This window comes from Choloepus didactylus, chromosome 3 (genome assembly GCF_015220235.1).
Source record: "Choloepus didactylus isolate mChoDid1 chromosome 3, mChoDid1.pri, whole genome shotgun sequence".
Taxonomy (NCBI): domain Eukaryota; kingdom Metazoa; phylum Chordata; class Mammalia; order Pilosa; family Megalonychidae; genus Choloepus; species Choloepus didactylus.
The window spans coordinates 122,072,935-122,094,049 of NC_051309.1; the positions used below are offsets into that span (position 1 = coordinate 122,072,935).

At 36.7% G+C, this 21,115-nt stretch overlaps 1 pseudogene; it reads left to right on the forward strand.

The window, feature by feature from the left end:
* Positions 1 to 413: 413 nt before the first annotated feature.
* Positions 414 to 17,340, forward strand: LOC119530404 (annotated as a pseudogene).
* Positions 17,341 to 21,115: the final 3,775 nt, after the last annotated feature.

The window sequence follows — 21,115 nt, forward strand, 5'->3', positions numbered from 1 at the left end:
AGGTTATATAGCATAAGCATTCTTTGGACTACATGATTGTTTTCCCATTTCACAAGGGAACTGTGCTTTTCTAAAATTACAAGACTCACATGTTTACAGCTTTGGGGAACAAACTTCAGGGTCATAATAACCTTGAGTACAATCTCTTTGAGGCAGGGTGGGAAGTAGAGGCATGGAGGGAACCCAGCGTCATTCCTTATCTTAGTTGCCTGGTTTCAGGCACACACAGCCTTGGCCTTCTCCTAACCTTTTAGGAGGCAGCCTCCTTGACTAACTTGCCAAGCCAGGAAACCTTCCATGCCTCCACATGGAAGATCTTTCTGAGGAATGTTCTTTAAAAACTGAATACCTGGAGACTGAGTAAAAGTTAACCAGACTAACCAGATAAGGGGAAGATGAGGAGGGTGATGAACATGAGTAAAGGTTCTGAGGTAAGAACGTACTGGTCACATTTGAGAAACTGAAAGAAGACCCGAAAGGGGTGGTCAGAAGATTAAATTTGGAGGGACCCAATCATGGAGGGACCATGATCTCTAGGAAGATGGGAATGAATCTGGATGTTATTTGCAATGGAAGTACGCTAAAGAGTTTCACACAGGCCATTAGCACATCAAAAGCACATTTACAAAGACGCTAAGGAAGTTTCAACTTTAGGACCACTCAGGGTTTCCCAAAGCCCTGACAAATGTTTACAGGGTTATTTGTCTTTTTTTATTTTTATTTGATTTTATAATATAATATATATTATATGTATATATATGTATATGTATATGTAAGTGTGTGTGTATATAGATATATATGTAGAAAGAGAGAGAGAAAAAGAGAAAAAGGGTCCTTCCACTAAAATATATGTTCCATGAGAGAAGACAATTATTCTTTTTTTGTACAATGATATATCCTCAAATACTAGAAGAACATCTGAAATATAGAAGGTGCTCAATTAATGTTTGTTATATGAATGAATAAATTCTATTTGGAGATCATTGCATCATCCCTGGGCAATGGTTTTAGTCTCCAAATTGTATCTCTTTTCCTCTATCATCACTTACCCAATGTACCTTATATCAACCTGGTCGTAGCAGTGCCCTCCTTGCCTAGCACCCTTCAGTCCTACTGAATAAAGCCTCAGCTCTTTAGAAAAGCATAATCATTGACCTGGTTTTAAGTTCAGATTATCAACCTACTAGAACATGTGAATAGTTTATTTAACATCCAAGGCTGAAGAAGCAGTCTTTATGCAAAGCATATGAGTCATCTTCTCCTTAGGATTGTAGTATATAATAAAGGAGATTGTTTTTGCTTTTACTGCTTCTTGCAAATATCAGTTAAGACAAAAATAACATGTGCTACATGCTCAGTAAAAAAGGAGGTAAGCATAGTACTCTATGCTTATAATGTGAATTTTCTTCCTTCCTTTCTTCTGGCATTGACTTTGTCTAATCCATCTCTGTAATCATGACCACCATTACTGCCGCAATACTTAACCTTTAAAATAAATGCTAGCCAGATGGAGCTCAGAGAGAGTAGAGGATAGACAGAGGAATGGTAATATCCTTTAGAAAGATGAAATACAGTCCAAATTAAGGTTCTAAGAAGTGATCATGGTCTCTAGCATCTTTAAAGTCCTGGCCACTACCACACAGAAGGCACATCTCTTTTCTCACAGTTTTCAAAAGTTCCTGCCCTGAACCACAATACGAGTCAAGTAGCAAGACAGTATCCCTGGGAAAAAAATTAGAAGCCCAGGAATGTTGTCAATCTTACCAGCTTTTCACACTGCTCATCACAATATCATTCACCAAAGAATAATAACCCACCTGCCTAACAAAGAGCAAGGGCAGAGAAAAAGTTCTAAAATTTCATGGAAATGTATCAATGCAGACGGCCATAAAATAATGGCAGTAAACAGAGGAGAACATTTGAGGAAAGGATTTATCCATTTTGGCCAAACTATGTGTGGAAAGAACAGTATATTCTGGGCCCAGGCATTTTAGCCCACATCTCCTCAGCAAGCCAACCACATTCTGACAATATCAGGTCAAAAGGCATCATTCCAAGGGCAACACCTACCAACAGATAGGTGCAAAATACAGTTGCTTTCTGGGTAGTTCAATCCCAGTTAGAATGCAAATATCAGATGAGGAGACACATCAGGTCCTGAGGGATTTAACTACATTAGTAAAAGATGCCCCACTCAGTTATAAGTAAAGTCAGTCACAAAAGATAGAGGAGATAATTTTCATATGGAAGCCAGGACGCAGGACCAGGGTCTGAACACAAAGAACAATGAGTCCCCAAGGAAAGAAGTCTAGACTGTAAACCCAGGGTTAAACAAGGGCTGAAGGCATTCCTGGGGTAGGGTGAAGGACCTTATGCGTGAATAACATAAGAAGTCTTTCAGATTCAGTCACTTAGGCCCAGTGGCTGTTGTAGTGACTGGTGACCAAGCATATATGTGTAGGGCCTCATTCTTGCAGACATCTTGTAGAAAGCACAGGACCAATTTCTGACATAGATACCATCTGACAGAGAGAAACAATGGCATTAGTGGGCCAACAAATTTTCTGTTCCATCTATGGTTACTATAGGAAATAAGATTAGCCTCCCTTTATAGTCTTGATTTTCTGGGCTTCCTGGGAAATTAAGGAAGAGGTATTCTGATAGTGCAGACAGGTGCTAGAGAGGTAAGTTGGAAATATTTGAACTATGTCCATATATGTTCTGGGTTGGTGTAACAGGGATATCAGTCTTACAACAAGAATATCAGTCTCTCTTCCAGGTTTTTATCATATTCATCAGAGAGTTTTGCTCTTTCATTCTTATATCATTCTGTTTTCAAGGTTGTATTAAAACATTTTATTTGAAATATCTTTGCATAATTGTGCTCCTTTTTTATTCTCTCCACACATACTCATATATCCACTTTTGAATAAGAAATCACTACTACAAACTTTCATTAACATTCATCCTATCTGTTCATTATAATATCTATTTCCATCTGATAAATTATGCTTTCTTTCTTTTGGTTACACTCAATTCTAAAATGTAAAATACAATTCCAGTTCCCAACTAATAAAGTCTTTCAAAAGCTTGTTTTAACTGATCCACAAAATTAAATTATTTTGACTTAGCTCAAAACCAATTGCATTTCCAGGGTACACTGAAACACAAAAGAAATCCTACTTGGTTGAGGTATCTCCTTTATAGAACAAATCTGTTTTAAAAATTAACATTAGAAGATAACTTTTTTTGTTAAGACATTGAGTTTGCACTTGAATGTCTTTGAGATAAGACTTGGCATGTACTTTTATAAGCATTTATTTTTATTTCATAGTTAAAACTTTCATCTATGGTTCAGTCAGCTTAGGCTAAGTTATGGTGTAGTAACAAATGACCCCAAATCTTAATGGCTTAACTTTCTTACATTTATGTACATTATAGGTTACCTGCAGCTCTGTTCCATTCTCTTCATTTCTGGTCTAAGGGTGAAGGAGCAGCCTTTACAAAAGACACACTGGTTATGTGACAGAGATAAAGAAAGATGGCAGAATCAAATATTGGCTCTTAAAACGTCTGCTCAGAAGTGTCATGTGTCATTTGCACCCTTACTTATTTCACTATTGTTTATTACATTGCTGAAAATAAGTAACATAGCTAAGCTTGACATTTAAGGGACCTAGTAAAGAGGGGCAAAGTAAGAAGGGGTACAGTAGAGAGATATGTCAAGTATGTTGACAATCATACATTCAACCACAAGGTTTTTCTTTGTCTATATATTCAATGCCCAGTAATTAAATGGGGACACCATAGAAGCAAAATATTCTTAATTTTGTAGAGTCTGTAATAACAAATTTAAAGGTTAGAATTCTACAATTAAAATGATTTTTAATTATTATTAATTACAAGCATCTTAATCTTTATACTAGCACAATGGTACCTATTTCTTACATTAAAAATTGAAAATGTGCCTATAAAATGCATTAGTTTCTTTAAAAAATACTTAACATCAATGTCAAAATTATTGTTCACATTTATGAAATGCAATTCTTCCTAAATTAAAATTTTGATTTGGTAAGTAATTTTACCTTTAAAAACTAAGAATAGCATGATCTGTACTATTTTCCATCTTTAAATTTTATTATTTTTACCTGTTTTTAATTTTTATGTTCTCTCATTAATTCAACTTTGTTAAACTTAAATGTATAACAAGAGCACAGTTCATAGACATATATAAAAATCATTGCATTTATATATGGCCTTCAAGAAAGACTACCTAAAATGTTCCTACAGATTCTGGTCTTATTTTGAATCATTCACAGGAAACTCCAAGATTTTATTTGGCATATCACAGTGTCTCACTATAACATTATTAGAAAATCATTGTATTATAACCCATCCACCAAACAGACAATTTCTCAAGACTATGAGCTATCTATAATCAAAATTTATCAAGCTTGTAGATGTCTAAATGACCCATTATGGAAGTTATCCTGGTTGTTCGAAGAACAATTAAGTGCATGATTATTAGGTATTATAACTAAGTGCTGCATATTTAAATTTATACAAACACACACCTATATTATCTATTATAAATAGATTGCTTTTTGACATAAATTTACCTGGAAAAAGAGGAATATGGAAAATGAAACTGATCACAATTCAAGGAACACAATTTGCTTAAATCAGGTCTCCTCAAAGGTAAAATAAAAAACGTTAACCATATTACACTCAAAAGCTGAAAATATTTTAAGAATATTTTATGTTTCCAGTACTATACTAATGGTAACACTTGTCCTCAAAGCAATATTTTCCAATAAGAATATATGTCGATAAACAAATAAAATGCAATTAATCTACAAACCCTTACTATTTTTAAGTAACAGTAAATGTTTTAGGAACTTATTAAAGTAACATCCTAAAATAATATTATCAATCCTCCTGTATCTCTCTGTTAATTCCAACACCTCAATCAGTCAATAAAAGACTTTCAAGGTTCAAAATTTCTCAACACCAAATGTTAAGATTACTTCAGGATTTAACACCAGCCTCAGTTAAATGCAAATTACTTAGGTCTAGTCTTTCTTTGGGTACAATCAGAAAGGAATCTTTTAATTTTGATACCTGAATAACAGGTAGAGTAAGACAGCCCGTTTACCCCTCTCTGTCAGCAGACAAAACAACCAACCAAATTGCGGTGAGAAGATTTCACGTGGTCTAATAGTGAGTATTCTGTGACATCACCATCATTATCATCTAACAATTACTGACCATTTCCATGTGCTAGGTATTGTGATTACTACTAGTGACACAATGACAAGCAAAGACAGAGGATTCAGGGGAAACGTCCCAGAGAAGTGTGAATTTTAGAGAATGAATTTTAAAGAGTGAATACGATTTTGCCAGAAGGACAATGCAGGATGTAGAAAGAGGAGGGAGGTGGAAAAAGGAGGGAGAAGGAAAAAGAGAGCTGCATTCCAGGCAGAAGGAACATCATAGGCAAAAGTTCAAAGCCACGAAACAACACAGTAAATTCAGGAAACTACAATTAGTACAGTGTGGCTAGATGCATGTTTCCAGGACACAGGCTGTGTGAGATGAGATTGTGGAAGGGCTTGGGCAGGAGGCACTTCAAGGAGGACCTCTGTTAGAGCATCAGTAAAGGATCTTAATCAAAGTCAAATAACAGATAAATGTGGAAAAATAACTCTGGCCCGGTTATGGAGGATGCATTGGAGGGAACTGGGCTGGAGGTAAAATTAGGAAACTTTTTTTTATATCCAGGAGAATTTTTTTTTAAAAGATCCCAACAAGAGCAGGAGTAGCGGGTGTATTGAAGAGGCGACAGCCTGAAGCAATACATAAAGGTAAAACTGACAGGACCTAGGTATTTGTTGGACATGCGGGTTTGAGAAGGAGAGGAGTCAAGCTTGACTAGGAGAGACATAAGCCTAGGAAGGGGCAGGGGGGGAGCCAATGAGTCCAGTTTTGAATTTATTTTTTGGGGTGGGGGTGCAGGGATGTAATGCACATCCAAGCATCTATTGAAAAGACGGTACTTTCAGGATTCAAAATTTCTCAGTTTAAAATTTTCTTTTCCCCTAATAGACACTTGTAAAGGAATCACTCATATTTCTTATAAACAGATACCTTCTTACAAAGGTGACCTTGAAGCTACATGAATGCTTTTTTGACCGCACCTACTGTGACAGTTTCAAGCTGTTATGTAACCCAGAAAAGGTCATGTTCTTTTAACCCACTCCTGTGGGTGGAGACTTATTTTGGTGGGGCCTTTTGATTAGGTTATTTCAATTAAGATATAGCCCACTTTGTTCAAGGTGGGTCTTTATCCTCTTAGTGGAGTCCTTTATAAGAGGATAAAACATATACAGAAGCTAAGAGATGAAATAGAAATACCAAGAGAAGTTTGGAGAAAATGTCACAGATGGATAAGCCTGGAGGCAAAGCAACAAAACCTGGGAGAGGACCAGCAGACATCACCACATGCCTTGCTATCTGATAGAGAAACCCAAGCTCACTGGTAACCAGTCTTCAGAGAAGGTATTGTCCAGTTGATGCCTTAATTTGGACATTTTCAGAGCCTTAGAATTGTAAACTTGGAAGCTAATAAATTCCCATTGTTAAAAGCCAGTCCATTTATGGTGTGTTGCATTTCATCAGCTTTAGCAAAGCAAAACTCCTACTTAAAGAATTTATATGCTTCTTCACTGAGGAAAACTGCCACAAATCTCTAATCCTTTGAACTGAGGAGGGTCCATGAACCGAGTCATGATCTTCACACTTTTAAATAACAAATACTTGTATTTCCCCCTTGATTTGGCACCTGCCTCCTCCCTCCCACAGAGAACATGTCTCCTCCAAACTTACTCTCCCCACCAAGATCAGACTTGCCCATTGACCTATAAAGTAACCTAAACTGTTTCGTATTTTCAAAAACTAGGAGTCAGTAATGATTGAGTGTCCTCAAAATTCTGCCCAGTAGTCTGACATCATAGGTATTGCAACATTTGACCTGTTGTTTTTCCCATTGAGTCATGATGAAATACATTATCCAAATAATTACTGTCTTCAACAACCTAAAATTAGGCACATTATAACAACACTGAGGTCCAGTAAGAAAGAAATTGTTTTCTTTAAAAAAATTAAAGGGATACTTTTTCTAGGGAAGCTATATTTCTAAGTGGGAGAAATAAAAAAAGTATCTTTTGTAATTGCAGAAATAAGGTCTATCAAAAAAATAAAAGAAACAAAGTCTATCATGCCTCATAAAACCACAAAGCCCTGTTTTATCCTTTTAAAGAAATAAAAATAAAACTAAGCAGAGTTATAAATACTGTCATTAAAATTTGTGTGTAAAATTTATGCCTATTCAGCATTGCTTCCATTCTTATAATGTACAAACCATCACTACTAAAAACATAGCGTCTTCCTAGAAAGTGATTTCTAACAATGTATAGCTTGTTGTAACTAGCTAATGTTGCTTTATAAACCCAAAATCTTTTAGTATGTTTACATAAAAACTTTGATAAGGCCTTAAAACCTTCTGTGATGAAGATCACACAATGCAGTAATACCCAAAGAGAATTGTAGACTGTAGCTTCTCACTGGCTGCCAAAGTCAGTGACTCTTTTTTAAGCTTATGAAAGGCCATTCATTTCATTTTCATGAACTTAAAGATGACTTAACCAAATCCCCTAATAGTAGTTAATGGTTCTTAATTATATGGTGTGATAAAAGAGAAGAAAGCCTTATTCATGGAAAGGCAGTATTGTTACTAAAAGGGTCTAATTTTACATGGCAGTGAAATTAAAAGATGACACAGCAGAGAGGGAAAAACACCCCATAGAGTTGTTAAATAACATCCTAGTTTTCACTTCTCTGTGCCAAGTTTTACTTCAAAGAACAAGTCTCCACTGTGCAAAATTTAAGGGAAACATGAAATTAAATTTTGGAAGTAGATTTCAAGGCTGAAGAATGTCTTCCAAAATCAGTCCTTCTTTGTTGATTTATGAAGAACTACATTTTGCATCATTGCTTGAATCTGCTAGCATTCTCTACAACTGAAATTTTGACTTCAAAAATTGAATATCAGAATAGTTTATTCTGAGTAATGCTCATATAATACATCTTATAACATTTTTAACAAGAATAAAAACAAACATCTGGCTTGGAGGAATGCTGTAGGATACAGGACATGAAGAGATAAGTATACCGCAGATTGCCTATGCAATTCCCTTTCAAACAAGAATGATTTCTTTCAAATTGTATAAACCCATGTAAACATACTTGATATTCAATAGTTTCCAGTACTCATCTGTCTGTATATAATAACTACTATTTACTGAGTCCAAGGTTTTGCATTTGATGTTCCCAGAAACCATATGAGATTGATACTGTAACTCCCATACTACAATTGGAAAATTTGAGGTGCAGAGAAATTAAACTATATGCTCAATACACATATATTATAAGGAGCAGAACAAGGATTCAAATGCAGCTCTGACTCCAAAGATTAATCTCTACCTACTACACAATGCTTTCCATACATGCAGCTCTCTGCTGGACCTCTCCATTAAACTGGTGCACATGCTTTTGGAAGTAGAGGCTCCATACATACCATATAACTTTGCTATGTTTAATTTTTAATAGTGAGCCCTCTTCATTCTCAAGAGGGTCCCAGATTGATCAAAATTTATATGGTCACCTTGCTTTAAAGTTAACATTATAAAATGAATTCATACCTTTTCTCTTGGCTCCCCAAATCCCTCCCTATTGTGATATCCCCTATTATGGGAGACAGAAGTATTCTGCAATGGCCAGAAACCAGGGATGATTCTTAAAACTCCTCTGTTTACCTCATTTCCCATATTTTATAAGTCACCATGTCTTATTTGTGCTTCTATTTACTATCTTTCAAATCCAGCTTTTCTCCATCTACATTTCTACTGTCTTAGTTCAGAACTTCACATTTTCTTTCCTGGGTTTTGTAAAAGCCCTCAACTGATAGTTATACCTCTAGGTTTACCTGTCTCTAATCTGGTCTCCAGGTTGTGATTAGAATTAACTTTCAAAATGACACATCTAATTATGTAGCCATCCCAATAAAAATCCTTGGTTTCTTAGATCCTTAAATGGTTCCTCAGGACACTCAGGATAAAGCCTAATACCTTGCAGGACTCTTAAGGCCCCTCATTAATTGGCCCTTGCTTATCTCTCCATCCTAACCTCTCACTACTCTTCACTATTCTGGCACCACTGAATGTTCTATTGTTACCAAAATGTGCTTTATTGTCTTTTGCCATTATACCTTACCAAAGATTGCTTCTCTTCTTGAGAACTCCTTCTTCTCTCCCTTCCTCCTACTTTTGATGTGGATAAGGACTCTTCCTCAAGTTCCAGTATCCTCTCCTCTGATTATCCCGATTAAATTTTGTTTAGCTCAGTGCTGGGCCCAAAGGGAGCACTCAAGGGATATGTCACTGTTGTGGAGCTGGACTTTGAGATCATTTCCAATTCATCCCATTTCTAATCTCATAACTGGTCTCCTTGGTATGGTGGTAGGGTGGATAGTGGGGTGGACAGTGGGTTCGTATCTACAGGATGGGGGTATAGGACTTGAACATGTCTTTGTGGAGGACGTGATTCAATCTATAATATTACTCAAAGGGAAAACAGCAGTACCAGGAAATGTGGTCACCAAAGAAGTGTGAGAATAAAGAAATTTTTAAGTGTTACAAAACACATTGCCTATAATGCTGATAATACATGTGACCAGATATTCTACATTACAGGCTGCCAGATGCACTAAATCTTTCCTCACCTCAAGCTCTCAGCACAGCTTCTTATGGGATTGTATCCCGTAAGAAAGTAAATGAAAAGTAATGAGAGTTGATGAAAAACAACAATGTATTAATTTGATAGAGTCCTGTTAATGCATTTCCTCTCTGAATCAATAGCACTTTGGGGGCAAAATCTTAGCACCAGCCAGCATTGAGGGTTGTCTTCTTTAAAACTGGCTGTAAGTTGGATTGGTTCTAGATCTTCAACTATTCAGAGATAGGGGAAATTTTCTCAGTCGTCTAATTGGATACATCACATGCCAAAAGTTAGATATCTTTACTTAAATTTTCCATTTGCTTGGACTTGATTCGGAAAAAAAAAAAGAAGAAAAATAACATTACTTGTGTTGCATCTTAAACAATTAAGTTATGTCTGTATGCAAAGGATGAACCAGATACAGAATAATAAAATATAGACACTTCAGTGTGCTTTTGTACATTGATTATATCCCAAGCCCAATCATACTGTTCATCCATAATAATCTTCATGTAACTAGATACAGAACTTTGTGGTCTTCACATATTTCCTTGACCCTATTTCATTATTGTCTTATTGTCACATTTAAAAACTCCTTTTGCACCTATGGGAATAGACTACACATTTTTGCCCAGGTATAGAAAAGTTACAACATAAGATTTCTTTATTGGCACTCCCCAGTGCACTTCCCTCTGGACTCTCTTCTGAGATACAATTTCATATAAGAAATTTGATCACCAAAATAAGCCTTCCAAAAACTAGTGACAGTTATTTTAAACATTTCAAAGATTTGTCTATTTCAAACAGTAATTTCAAAAGTATACTTTTTATCTCATATCTATAAATTTAGCTTTCCTTTTTAATAGACTACTGCCAAACCAAATGTCATAAGATAATCATACAAACATTTTCTAATGTTTCATAAAATCATATAGCTAGGGAATAGGATTCTATCAATGTGAAGTCAGGTTTCTGAAAACTATTAAATATCTCTCTACCAGTGACTTCTAACTTCTTTCAAAAACAGGAAATACTACCTATCTTATTAACTTCACATATGCTCTACAGAGGAAATGAAATTAACTCCTTCATAAACAGAAATATTATTTGAGTGATGGCATATTTAAGACAGATTGAGAAATAGCATATTTAAATGTATGAACCAATAAAGAGGAGTATTACCTTCCCAAGTATCAACTGGACGCTGGCTCTGTATTTTTCATGAGATATATCCCCTTTCTTTAAAGTTTTGCTTCTGTCCTATGCTATAAGGGGATCAATGTCACTTCCTTCATACCAAGAGCTGTCCAGCACCAAAGACTGGGTGAGCATCTTTCCAACTCTTGAAGAACTCAGTAGGTCATTTCTTTCCCACAAGACTCCACATTAGCAGCACAGGAATTTAGAAGTCTCTCAATTATTATATAATCAGCTCATGACGGGAAACGGAGGAGTGTAAGCAACTCATTTGATTTCCTTCAGTTCAATGAATATGTGTTTATTGAGTGCCTAGTACCAGCATTGTGCTATGCATGAGAGAACACATGAGAGAAAACTTCTCAGTATCTTACAATCCAGTGATGGAGACAGATAAATAAACAGATCAAATCAACTCAGTGTGGCAAGAAAATAGATAGCAACAGTCTGCTCTGAAACCACAGAGAAGAAGCAGTTGGCCTGTTTGAGAGTTGTTTACAGATTTCCTAGACAGGATAGACCCAAGCTAATTTCAGGAAAGATGGGTGAGTTATATCAGTAAGGAGGATAGGAAAGGCCTCCCAGGCAAGGGAGCAAAAAGGGCCTAAATACAGAAGTGTGTGCTCACAGTTTGGTTTCTCTGAAGTGGATGCTGAATTCAGGATGTTAGTATCAGTACCTGTGGAAGGAGGAGGCGGGAGCAGGATTTGGCAGACAGAGTTAAACTGTGGTGCAGGTTGGTCCAAATACCATGGATAGCTCCAGAGATAGGCTCATCTATCCCTTCAAGGCTGTGTGACCAGAGGCAGGCTGCTGGGAAGGGCGTGACCTTGGGCTAGGCAGCACTCTGTAGCTGAGGCCATCAGGGAAGCAGCTGAGAGCTGGAGGCAGCTGGGCTGCAAGTCCTTCCTTGAAGAGGGTCAAGCAAGTGCATCTCCATGTCCACCACAAGTGTCAAGCTAGTAGAGGTTCAGTATGATTAGAGTGTAAAGTTCTGTATGGAGGGTGGTAGGAAAAGAGCTAAGGAAATAGATTTTTCAGACACATTCCCACGGTGGTGTGCTGGTACCAGCTAGTGCTGCTGGAGAGAGCTGATTATGGACATCTCTTCCAACTCTTTGGTATCTTCAAATCAGCCTTGGTGGGGGTATTTGCACCACAAGAATTGGCCAAAGCTGCAAAACAGGGCTTTATTTTTGGTGAGCCAGTTTACCAGTACAACACTGTGACATTTTCCTTCCTGTGTCTATAAATCCAGATTTTAGCCATGATGAATAAGAGCCCTTGGTAAGACAGCATTCTAAAACCTCTTCAAAATGGGAGAAGTCAGACAGTCAATAAGCTCCATCTCTTCACACTGAGTGAAGGAGGCCCTCATGAGGAGACTCTTCACTTATCCATTTCCTACCCCCACCAACCTCACTTCTGCCCTGGTAAGTCACAGTGGGCTCAAAGGATAGTTCATTTATTATACAAGTATACTGTGTTCTCATGCGTTCAAGAAATGAAGGCTTACTATGTGCCAGAAACTAAGCTACATGCTGAGAATTCAGTGAGAAGCAAAATAGGCTTATTTCCTGCTCTTAAAGCTTATAGTTAAGTGGGAGATAACAAATATTAAATATACCATGAAATAAGTATACAATCACAAATGGTGATAAACACTATGAAGAAAAGAAAAAGAATGAAAGATAAATACTTACACAAAATAATATTGGTGCTTTAACTTTTGGGTTAGTTAGAATAGTGTAAAATAAAACATCCATGTTATTAAACACTAAGAATTAAGGTAAGTCATGGGCAATTGATTGTGCACTTTGGATGATTGTATGGTATGTGAAAAATCTCAATAAAATTGAATTAAAAAAAGGAATTAAGGTACGTAATGACAGTTTCATAGAAAACCATTCATCATCATTTTTAAGATATTTAATCTCATCATTTACTATGAAAAATCCAACCGAATATACATTTGATATATTTTTCCTAAAATGTCTACATATGTTCCTTTGGCAATCACAATGCTTCGGGATTTTTTTGTGTATTATATCATTATTATTTTATTTTCTGTATCATTACATTTGTTTACTTTATCATTACAAAGACACAGACACAGAAATTTGAACAGTAACAAAAATCACAATTTTTCTCCTCGGCCACTGGTTTTGATAGTCTGAAGAAAAATCTTCTTGTAAGAAGCATTAAATCATATTAAAATAGTATCTCTCAGCTACAGAATTCAATTTCTTCTAAATAACTGCCTTAAAGATTATTAATTATGATCTTCTGGCTAGGAAAAAACAATCATCAAAGAAAATATAGCATATCACCTTCAAATTCACATTCCTGGGCTTATGTGAAGAAAAAAAATTCTGAGTTCTATTTACAAATATCATTTCGGGGAAAAATAATATTTTTTCCTTGGATAGGGCTGAGACTTATGCCTAATCTATATCTAACAATATTTGAAAGTGAAATCTGACAATTATTCATGATACTGTTTTTCCTACAATAAATGATGAGCATGCAATTAAAGAACATATTGAATCCAGTCCTGCTTGACAGGATCTGGGAATAACCATTTCTGTTTGTGAGACCACAATTATGTTCTTGTGGCTTCCAATCAGATCAATAATAATTAATCCAAGACAATCTACTCCTTCCTATGGTCTAGTTTTAGATTCAACAAGACTTCGTCACTTTTAATATCTATTACTTTCATCACCATTCATTACAAATAAATCTCTAGAATCAGATAAAAATTTGCGAGTGTTTCTACTGTGCATTGCATCAAAGAGTTAAAATGCCTCAACACATTATACATATATTCATACATAGGGCCAAAGGGATACCATTCTCATTTTTCATCATCAGGGCATTTATAAGATTTCTATCTTCTTTTGCTTTTGTGACCTCTAGTCAGAAAGGCCAAAGTAAATAAAGGTCAAGATAGATGTCAAATCAAGCAATTACTAAACAGGGAACTTGGCTGTGACCCTCAGATTAGAAATGATGACCTGTCACAGCAACAGGGGAAAACCTTCCCGCAACTCCTTCTCCCATCCTATGAAATACAATCTAGATTTGCAGCCTAGATGGAAAAAAATTTATACCCTTCATTTGCGTTTTAATCTTTTCTACCCTTTATATTGGGCTTGTCCTCCCATTTTCTCCTTGGCTTTAGGATCAGAATTATAGGAACTCAAGATGAAAAATTAGTGAGAATCAGGGGGAAGAGCAAACATACCTATCACGAAAATAAGAATGAGCCAGCACAACATAAAATATTATAAGATTCTTTTTATTCCTATAACTTTATTTGGAACTCTAAGAAAATTAAACCATTTGTGTAATAACATTGAAAGCAACCAACACTGCCCATATTTTTTCTGCAATGGGTCTCTTGTAGGAACAAATTCTTGAAATCTTCTTTGGAAAGTGACTAAAACTTGCAAATTCATTTATACACCTGGACCTAGATTTATGTAATTTCTGAAATCTCACTCTTCTTTGGTCCCAGAAATTTGTCTTCTTCACTCCAGATGCCACGTTTTCCCTTGAAAGTAAACTGCTTTCATTATCCATTTCTAACACCACAACCCATATTCACTCCTGAATTCCTATATTTCCTTTAAACTTCCCATCCTTCAAAACACCTTTATTAGCTCCTGCATTGTGCATGTGTATATGTATATGTGTATATATATATATATCGCCAATGAATTTAAGTTGAAGCAAAACAAAAAGGGAACTTTAAGTCAAAACACAGTTTGATAGTGCAGTCTTACAGAGGTTTTATTGTTTTTCTTTCCCTGCTTTATTTGCAACAGTTCACAAGGGGATATTGCCAATTAAATTAAAAACCTCAGCCATCCTTCCTAGTAACTATTAAATTCAGTTAAATTTGTGGATTTTGACTATTGAATATAATTACTTCCAGTAAAATCCATTAAGTTAAAGAATGCTCATTTGAAAATCTGTCTTTGAAATAAGCTAATAAAGGAAATATAAGGACCAAAGCCTAATTAAAAAACAAACAAGTCAAAAGTATAAAACCATGCACCCCTGTTATTGAATGTAGGCCTGAAAATACATTGAGGAAGAATTAATTACCCAGAAAAATATTTTTGAAAATGAAAATCTTACTTTAAAAAATAATATGTTAGCAAACTTTAAATGTTGGCCCTGTAGAATGTTAACATATTAAGTCAATTTCATTTTAAACCCACTCAGATCCAAGTCTCCATTGACAAAAAAGTAAGAAATAATTTGACAATTTTCTTAGCAGCACACTTCAGACAAAAAAAACAAAAACAAAAACAAAACAAAACAAAGGAAAAGTTCCATATCAAGATTATAACCAAAGTGCTTTAAATTCTATGTAAACCACACCTTTTAAGTAAAATTATTTTGTCCTTCTATGCTCACCGCTTCTACTTCTTTGTCCAAGGATTCAGATCAGAGACCCTAAGAGTGAGTTTATGTCTGGTTCTTCTAATCACCAAAGTGCTTTTAATGGTCAGTTTGGAAAACTTTGATAGACCCCAAAGGTTCCTGCACAGATCACATTAATTTTGGGATATTGTTTCTTACATAAGGAGATGGCAGACGGTGGGGATGAACTTCCGGAAATATCAAGTTATTTCTTTGAAAAAAAGTCATTCCAATCCCTACTGCTCAAATTTTTATTTACAAATTCCCAGAGCTGAGGCTAAACAAAAGAAGCCAGTCAACAATCACCTTGAATTACATCTTATTTCTTCATTGTGCCTGCAGTTAACAAAACTGTGAATGAATAAAATTGAAGATGGGACCTGTGATGGCTTGATGTGTTTTCCCAAGAGGCATGGTCAGATTAAAAAAAAAAAATACTTCTGTAAGGTAGAGTTAGACTTTAAAGTTAGAGAAAAGATAAGATCCCACTAATTAGTGTTTGCTCTTAAGCAATGTCTTTATTTCTGTTGAAAACTTTGAAATAACTCAAACGGGCATAATAACCTTCTCTAGAATTATCTCTAAACACTGAGAATGTCAAAAGTTTGTGAAAATGTTTGTTTTAAACCCCTATCCTCTCTGGAAATGTTGTTCACAAAGAACTGGATGAAAACAAATGATGAATGCATTACATATTTAAATGAATCTTGAAGATTGAATTTCTTCTTAATCAGTCATTTTAAAATTGTCCTAAAGAAACATTTTTGTTAAACAACACGTATAACAAGTATAACTTTATACATGGTTATTTTCCAAAACTTTATAGGTACCCAATAATTCAATGCCTAACCTTTATCAAAATATCCTAATATGCAGTGAAAATCTATACTTGTAACAATTTTGAACAATTTCTGAGGTAATTCATCCCCCAACAACCTTATGAGATAGAAGAAGTTGGTAATTTCTCCCGTTTTAAAGATGAGGAAATTGAGATTCGGAATGATTATGTCTGTGACCTCGAGCTAATTATTGGAAGAGTGTGTTAGATTCCAGGTTTCCTGGATTCCTATATAGCACTTCATATTCATCCTCTGGATATGTAACTTGGCCTCAAAATTGTATACAGTTTGTGCTGTAGTAATTCAGAGAGAGCACAAGTAAATTGGTTAAGGCTTCATGGGAACAGTGGCGTGCAGTAGAGAGAGACAGGGAGAATTAACTACCTGGCAGCCGGGGCACTGAACCGGGTGAACCAACTTACCCTGCGGCGCTCGCCCAGGCTGGGTCAACAAGTGCGGGAGCGAGCCAAGAGGAGGGCGGGCGGTGGACCGGCACTCACTGGAGCTCCCTAAAGGCGGCATGGGAGTCCTTGCCTGGGAGGGGCCCCTCCAGGAAAGGCTGCGACAAACTGTCCCCAGCGCCTTTACGCAAAAGAGAGAAGAAAGACCCCAATCCTCAGTGCTTCCTTCAGATTAATGACTGAATTCATGAACTAGCCTTCAAGTCAGTGTAGTGTGGGAAATATTCATCTGTGCCGGAGGAAGGAGGGGCGACCCGCATCTATCTCTATAACAGGGAAGTCAAAGGGGCACTTGTGCCCAGAAAGAGGGAATATTAGAGAAAAGACACATCCCTTGGTCTTGGAGGTGTCTACGGTGCATACAAGTGTGACCTAGAGATATCCCAACCTGCCGAGAACATCTCTAAGGACCTCTACACACAAGTATGCCCAGGGACCTATTCTGTCACTGTGGGTTCAAATGAATTTAAAAATAGGAGCCTGTGGTAGCAGCGGACCTGGGACAGAGCGCAGACTTGGACTTCCCTGTGGATGTTCACCATCACCTGGACCTCACATCACCTTTTTTAAAGTAGCCAGAGAGAAAAGCCTTCATATGATTCAATATGTGCACATTAATTCTGCTTTTAGTGCTGACGATCGAGTTTTAGTTTTCCTAGGAAGTGGTGTTGGTCTCTCTTGGTGCTTATTTTAACTTGAGAGTATAAGGTGTAGAAGTCATGGTTGAGCCCCCCACCTCCCTGTCTCCTTTTGACTTAAAGTAATAATGTAATGATAGTGAGTGGTTTTTAGTGCTTACTTTCCAATTAAAGGCTAGTTATGATGACAAAGGGAAAGATTCAGAAATGAAGGGAATTCATGTTTTATTGGTATTAAGCTGTAAAATAAGATGTAGCTCATGTACAACTGCAGCCTTCATGAAAAGAGGCTATGAACACTTTTGCCCAAAGCAGATAGACCCTTGGCTGCTGTGGAAGAAGACACCCCAGCCACATCTCACTAGCCTTCCGGCAGGGAGCCCTGGGACAGGACTGCCCCACTCCTGTGCACCTTAAGACAGAAGTGCCTTCCGGTTGCTCACCTGCAGGGACGTCTTAACAGGTGAAGATGCTGCTGCTTATTCAACCATCACCTGTGGCCTGTGCTCTGTTCCTTTGGATAAAGAAGGCCTTGTCAGCCACTCTGTAACTCCATCACTATTCTTTAGCTTCCTATAAGAGAAAAAAAATCCTGAGAGTCTTATGCTGTGACTGTATTTTTAAGGCTCAAAAGTTGCTGATTTTAAAAAGGCATCAATGCGTCTCCAACTTTTTTTAAGCTACCATACCAACAGTATTGCCACATCTCCCAGTTTAGTTACCCGGTGATTTATTTCATCTTGAATGTAACAAGTCTTTCCTCAGGAAAAAATGCCGGTATTTTATGTGATGGAAATGACGTGTTAAGTAAAGCTACATTAGTATTCCCAGTGAGGAAAAGACTCCCATGGAGCTAGGGCCTAGTAAAACAAACCCACGTCCATGACCATGGAGACAGAGGGTCTTTTAAATGGGGATGAACTCTGAGTTCTATAAGCCTTCTGAAATTGCATGGAAAATTGTAGGTGTGTACATTTTTCTGTGACCCAGAAGGACTAAGAACCACACAAAGAGTCCGTAAGAAGCCCTCCCCACCATTCTGCTTTAGCTAGGTCCTTAGAGCTTTAGTCTAAGGGGAAGTCTTATCCCTCTGACTGGGTATCTGTGCCCTCACTCTGTTTTCTGTGTTCAGGTTACTCTGGAAGCATCTGCTGTAGGGACGTTACCTTAGTCTCTTTCTAGCAAAGTTCCTTGGTATTCCTGCTACTGCAGTTTGTATTCCCTGTTGTTTGTTGTCTTTCTCTTCTTTCCAGATACGTTACAATGCCCTATTCCTAAACCCAAAAGTCAATTGGTTATGTTGACTATGCCATCATTTTGATGGGGTTAATCTTGATGACTTCGGTAGTTCTATGTCAAGGATCGCCAAACCTCTTAAGAACCTGTAACCTCCTAAGCACTGTTTTGTTTTACTACAGAGAAATAAAAGTTTGTTCATCATTTCTGGCCATTAAAGAAAAAGAAGAAAAGAAAAGAAATGCATGCTTGGAAGGAAAAAGCAATGGCTACAGCAAAACTAAGAACAACATTAATTAAACACATAATATCGTCAGGCATTGTTCCAATCCCTTGGCACTCATTATCTCATTTTATTCTCACAATTCACAATGAGTTAAGTACTTCTTAAGAGGAAACTGAGTCTTGAAGAAATTTAAAAACTTGTCCTGGTCCCAGAGCTAAGAAATGGCAGAAGCAGGGGCAAGATTCCTACCCTAGTCTGTTTGATTGCAGAGGCCAAGCGCTTAACCTTTATTCTCTACAACTTCTGAAGCAAAGGCATGAAAAGGACATGGGAAGTATAAAGATGGCCTGACTGCAGAAGAGCTAATTTTGAGAGTGAAGGAAAATAAGGATAGGCAGATTGAAGTTATAGAATGCCTGAAAATTCAAGAAAATTTAGATTCAATGTAGTAAGTAAAAATCTTTACAGATTTTTGGACAGGGAGAAAGATGATAGAGGGATGTATTTGACAAATGTTTGTGCTATGATAAACCTCCAGGAAGACCTGAAGGAAGTAAAAGGTGAAGAAAAGGGAACCAGTTAGGAAACTAATCTAAAGTTTTAAGTACGAAATGAAGAGGGCCTAACCCTAAGTGGTCAATGTGATCATGAATCAGAAGAAAAGGATATAGAAAACAATTAGAAGGAAGACTCAATGTAGTTAAATGACTAATTATGCAAGGAATGAAGGAGAGAAAGGATGAGTCAAAGATGACTGGATGGTTTCAATCCTAGGGGACTGAGGAGATGGCGCCATAAAGAGTGAAAATTGAGGGAAGGAACTTGTGGTGGGAGAGCATGAGTTTGTGTTTAGGCATGTTGCATTTCAGAGACTGATGAGTAGGGCCTTGGACATGGGGACTCATCTCATTTTTACATATCAGAACAGAATATATAGCCATTAGAAGCAAGGTCACTGTGCAGTCATGAAAGTCACAGATGTATCTGAATTCGCTGCCAAAGAACATGGAACGAGAGTAAGGCTCAGAGTTTAGGCTAAGAAATTTCCATAAATAAGGTGCATGAGGAAAATGAGGAGTCATTCAGGAAATGAGGAAGATCAATCAGCTTCTTCTCTTAAAGGGAGACAACTTTAGCATTCTCAAAGCAACAGCAGTGTAGTCACCCATCTCCACTAGAATGTAAACTCTATGAAGGCAGGGATTTTGTCTGTTTTATTCACTACTTTATCGCTAGCATCTAGAACAGGATCTATTTATTGTGGAAATTCAATAAATATTTGTTGAATAAATGAATAAATCATTGTACTCATGCCTCAGCAACTAGCACAGTGCCTTACAAATAGCTAATGCTCAAATAAGCTTGTTAAACTGAATTGAACTAATAATTTGATCTTTATTGCTGAGGAGATCTCATCTAAAAACTTGTTAATTATGAGATTCCAGACATGTTCACTAGAAATTCAAAGAAAAGACACATATTGAAACATGGCAAGGAAAATTCATAGAGAGAGTGATATTTTAAACTGACTTTGAAGGGAAGGAAAGATATATATAAAAAGAAAAAAAAAAGAACAGGATATCAGTAGTCACTAAGACACAGAAGCAGAAATGAATGAGACAGCTGTAAATGAGATAAATTTTTTTGATGTGAATGAAGGATATGAATTAAGGAATCATGAGAAATACCATGGCTTAGGTTGTGGTGCAAGTAACAACACATCTTCACTACTGGCTACAGGCAATAAGAGAGAGACCCTGCCAAGGTTTGTGACCTGAGTGACTACGAATGTTGTCACTGGACAGCACAAGAAGATGTTTTCATTTTAAGGACAGCTGCTGAAGGTCTCCTTAGGGGTCATTTGAATAAAAGAATAGAAGTTCATTCTAGCGAGCTCAAGTCAAAATGGGACTCATTAAGGATAAAAGACAAAATTTTGTACACATCAGAGGAAAAAAAATGTGTATCTTGGTCATATAGAGGCATTCCACCAAGAAAGTTAGGAATTAAAGCTAACACTCCTTTTCTTAATCATTATACTGTGTGGTATCACCTCTGATTGTCTATGTGAGTCTGGTCCATTTTCTGACTTCTTTCTGCAGACCAGCTTCCTCTGCTTATTCAGAGAATTTCTGTTCCTCCAAAACTTTCAGCTTCAGCATAACTTTAGATTGTCATGATGCCAATTCTTCGTGAACTTTCAATTATGTGCCCAACACAGTCTAACTGCTTTGGTATCTTGGTGTCCCA